This window comes from Octodon degus, unplaced genomic scaffold (assembly GCF_000260255.1).
Source record: "Octodon degus isolate 3935 unplaced genomic scaffold, OctDeg1.0 scaffold00307, whole genome shotgun sequence".
In the NCBI taxonomy this organism is placed as follows: Eukaryota; Metazoa; Chordata; class Mammalia; order Rodentia; family Octodontidae; genus Octodon; species Octodon degus.
Window position 1 is genome coordinate 442,755 of NW_004524883.1, and position 5,098 is coordinate 447,852.

A 5,098-nucleotide genomic window follows, 5' to 3' on the forward strand; every position below is an offset into this window, starting at 1 on the left:
GCACTTCTAACAGTTTGAGGATAGGATATCACACAAAGTTCTAGTGTGTTGTGGACATGCATAATGACCATGACAGTTACTGGTGGCCAGGTGTCACTTGTGGGACTGAGCTATAGCTATTTCTTTGAGATCTGCCCTTAGACTCAGGTGGAATCAAGACCCACAGGGTGGAAGAGAAGTCCATTTGTAGAGTGTGCTGATGGAAATATTTTGCTTCTGAACACAAAAGAACAACTGAAAGACTACTATTGTACACCTCTTATTCTCCTGTGTTTAATTGTTTGCTCTATTTGGTAGGTTCTTTCCATTCTCATTCATGGGACTGTGATCAATTTGCTCCCTCTCTAGAATATCACTTAGTAGTCTGTGTAGGTTTGGCTTTGTCATCATGAAATTCTTTTTTTTAATTTTTTTCCATAATTTTATTGACAGACAAATAACAATGAGACAGTTTCAAATCAAATTGGCAGGACAGTTTCAATAATTAACACATTGCATACATTCTTCCTAGTGGTTAATTGCTGCATAAGATGCGAACTTGATATCCTATTTACAAACACGATTAGAACAAATCCCTCTATTCATTAAGAGAATGTAACTATATATCTATCCTAACCATTTTGAATACACGGATACAAAATGGACATTCATTTATACATCCCCATTTTTGTTTAGTTCCATCATTTGAATATTATAGGTGTGTTAACTCAGCAAAATATTCTAAAAGAGTCCAGTAACCCATAATAGTATTGGGTCTTCCACTTGACTGGCAGTGTCAGAAATTGTTGACCTGAGTCCCTTACAACTCAACATAACAACATGGCTTTACTTCTTGTACTTTGTTTTTATACTTTTCTGCTGAATGGTTAAGACCAAGATAAAGCAGGACCTATGCAACAAGAGTTGTAGCTTTAAAAAAAAAAAAGAGTTGTAGCTTTTGGATCTGAAAAGTTCAATGAAATCCCCTCAGGATTTATCCTGAGATCCTGTACCTCAGATTGTAGATCCTCTGTCAGTGTCAGCCATGTGGATGAGTCACAGTCATTGCTTGGCCAATGTGCTCCCCGTGAAAGCCTGAAAGAATGTTTTCTCTCCATGTGACTCTCTTAGGCACAGTCTACATCATCGATCACTTTCCTCTTTGGCCCCATAATTTCCTTGATCAGAAAATTTGGGACACTACTGAGTTACATGACATTACAGTACAAGATCTCATATGTCCTGAGTCTTAATTGACCTTGGAAGACTAGGGCCAAAATGTTGGCTTTCCTTGTGGCCCTCCTTTTTCTCTAATTTTGGTCTGCAAATTTAGGTTGTCAACCCTCCAGAAGAGAAGCTTATTGTTATCACCATACAACCTAGGCTGTTCAGCTTAACCTCACTATCTGTCTGAATATCAAATATCTTAGGCATAACATGGAACAGGTATTTCATGAAATTCTTTAGTTGTTCTTTGTCATGGAAGTATTTCACTTCTCCATTATACTTGAAAGAGAGTTTTGCAGGATATATCAGTCTGGGTTGGAATTTGTTTTCTTGCAAGACTTGAAGTACTTTGCTCTATGCTCTTCTTAACTTGATGATTTGTGAAGAGAAATCTGCTGTTACTCTGATGGGCTTTCCTTTAAATGTGATCTGTTTCTTTTCTTTAGTGGTTTTTAGTATACTGTTTGTATGCTGAATTTCTGGGATCTTGATTATTATATGCCTAGGTGTGGTTATCATTAGGTTGATGTTATTTGGAGTTCTATATGCTTCGGCTAACTAAATGTCAGATTGTTGCCCCATATTTGGGAAGTTTTCTGCTATTACTTCTGCCCATATTCTTTTTATATCATTTGTATTGATTCCTTCCTTCTCATTGATGCCTATTAGTCTCACATTGTTCATCTTTGCATCATCTTGCAGGTATTGAATTATTTTTTCCTGCATCCTAGTTGTTTTTAAGAGATATTTTCTTACTTTTTTACTAGCTGCAATGGTGTCTTTAAGATCAGAAAGTCTATTTTCACTTTCATTCAAACGGTTTTTCCAACTCATGATTGAGGTTTTAGTTTCCTGTATATCACTTTGAACCTGTTTCATACATTCTATTTCTTTCCTAAATTGCTTATTCAGGGGTTCCATTGTTTTTATATTCTGCTCTATTTTTTATCACTGTATTCTGTAAAAAGCACTTAGTCTTCTTTGATTATAGTTCTCACTACATTTTTTAGTTCAGAAATTTTTTCTTATCTGATTTCTTCTATACCTTTCTGCAGTTGTTTCCTTACTTCCAATGCTATTATTTCTGAAATTTCAGGGGTGTGATTTCCAGTTTCCTCTATGCTAGTGCCTTTTGCATTTGTACTGGGTGTACTTGGGGCCTGAGACTGCATTTTGTTCCTTCTCTTTGTCATTTTGTATACCATTGTCTTCTGACCTTTGGTGTAGAGCTTAGATAGAGTTACTACCTTAGCACCTGGTCTGAATCTACGAAGTTCAGATTCCTCCAGGTGGGTGTTGCTTGGATCTGGCTGCTGTGTTCCATTTCTTTCTGCTGCAGCCATTAGAGTTGAACCCTTTGTGTCACTCTGACAAGTTGTTCTGCTCCTGAAACAGCTGGGTGGTTCTTGCCTCTAGCCTCTTTGCAGGGAGTTCTGCTGAAGGGTTCTGTGCTGGGCCTGCACTCTGGGTTGAATGAGGATCCAGTGGGCCCCAGGCAATCTCATTCACACACCAGGCCTGTGCTCTGGGTCTATTCAGGATCCAGCGGGCCACCGGTCATCTCACTCACACACCAGGCCTAGGCTCTGTGTCTATTCAGGATCCCGTGGGTCCCGGGTCATCTCACTCACATGCCATGCCTGGGCTCTCAAGAATATTTATTTAATTAGATTAAATTTCTTGATGGCCTGTGAGTAGACCAATTTTGATATCACTTAGACCAGTTGGTGATTCAGGAGAAAGCATACTTTTAAGTCTGGGACAGTGGAGCAGGTGCTCTTCATTTTCTTTGTCCTCTTCCTCATGTAGAGATGTTTTCACATGTTCAAGGCACTCTGATAATCCAAGCACCTCTACCCAACTCCTTCTTCAGCAAGCTGTTTTCTGGCTCCTGCTCCATGCTCACTGAGTTACTGGAGGTTTCAGTCCATACTTGGTTGGCTCCAAGGCAGAGTGGCACAGGGCAGAGAGCATCCAGTTCATGGCGGCTGAACAACAACAGTGGCAACAGACCACCACTTGGTAAAATTATTTTAAAAATCAGTTTAAATTTTACAATATGTAAAACAGACTTTCATAAAATTTCTTTTCTTTAAAAAATCAACTTTTAGATATTTAATGTCTGTATATAGTCTTTCCAAAAATTAATCTACCCAATAAAGCACTTGTATTCAAAGTTATGTGAAATTCCCTTTTCCAGCTCCCCTTTTGGTTAGCCAAGCACAAAAGAGAAGAAAGGTGTAGTCTTCTTCTGTCCTTAGTGTTGCAATAGTGTGTTGGTGCAGAATAAAGACAGCAGTTGCCAAAAAAAAACTGCTCTAAATATCATTGTTGGAATAATTCATTTAATGATTGATGCTTGAGACCTTGTTATCTTTCTTGTTTTATACTTAATTTGGTTAAGAGGGGAGCCTGATATTAGGAATTTAGTGTTTTCACTGGGCATAGAGATGCACACCTATAACCCCAGCACTTGAGAGAATGATGCAGGGGAATCACTGTAAGTTTGAGGTCAAAAAAAATAAAAAATAAAAAAAAATTAAAAAAAAAAGTTTGAGGTCAGTCTGGGCTATGTAGTGAGTTTGAGACCAGCAAGAGGGCCAGCCAAATAGTTCAGCAGATTAAAGCACCTGCAAGCAGGTGTAGGGGTCGAGGGTTTGATCCTTGGCCTGCTGTGATGGCCCCGCCCCCAGAGGGCATTGAGACAGCAATTGAGACTGGGTGTGGTGGAATGTGCCTGTAATCCCAGCTCTTGGGAGGTTGTACACAGGTGGATCACCATGAGTCTGATCTAGTAGTGAGACGCTGAACACCCTGTAGACTCTTCCCTAAAAATTAAAAAAAAAAAAAGACCAGCAGGAACTACATAATGAGATTTTGTCTCAAAAAAAGTTAAGTGTTTTCATCTATGTTAAGATGCTCTGAATTATGTTATGTTTCAACATGGGACAGTGTATGTTGATAACTTGACACAAAACTTAAATGCTCAAGCTAGTTTTCCCAGTACTTAAATGTTATGCTCTTCAGCTTCTCCAACCTTCATCTATTGGTTATATTATTAGCCAGAGGGAGTCATATGCTACATTGCTCAATGACAGTGGTTTAATGACACTGCCAAATTTTTCAAGATATACTGGATAAAGGTCCTGAATTAAAATTTCACTTGACTTCTTCAGATTCAATATGAGGTTGATTAGAAAGGTGGTGAAACCATATTTTATCAAGTCACATCATGAGAAACGTAGTCCAGCTCCATGCACACAATAATTGTAAATGGGCCCTTGATGCAAGCAGCTTCATACTGCTTATAAGATGGAAACAACCAGTGTTCCCCTCAGTGTCTGCCTAGAGGGTGCAATTGCCTCTCACATGATCAATAAATTTTTATTGGGTTAAACCAGAATTGGAAACTGTTAATTACCCAGCATAGCCTGCCATGCCTTGTTAGCATGAGTAAGAGCAGAGCTGAGAGAATCTGTGAGTCATTCACTGTAGAGGTCAAGTACCTGGATCACTGAGCTCTCCAAATCCAATTCCGAGGAAGAAAATCTCTAGGCCACTGCCGTTCTGGAACATGGTGCTCTGGGGCACTCTTCTCAAAGCAAAGTCTTTTGCTTTTGCAATTTTGAGGCTTCAAAGGGTGGAGTCCTGCAGCTTCCTGTGATGCCTTTAGGCCATCTTTTCTATTCTCTTGCTCCTTCTCAGCAATCAAGATCTCCTCAGAACTATCTTTGCAGTGCACAGCTTTCCTGGAGTTTCCTTTCTAGCCATATTCACAACCTTTTAAATAATTCCTCCATATATATTCTCTGTCTCTCTGTCTCTCTCTCTCTCTCTGTCTCTCTTTTTTTCTTTCTTTTATTGAGAAATAAATATAAATAAGACAGTTGCA

At 39.0% G+C, this 5,098-nt stretch overlaps 1 pseudogene; it reads right to left on the bottom strand.

The window, feature by feature from the left end:
* LOC101560328 overlaps positions 1–4,782 on the bottom strand; it is a 6,168-nt pseudogene extending 1,386 nt beyond the window's left edge.
* Positions 4,783–5,098: the final 316 nt, after the last annotated feature.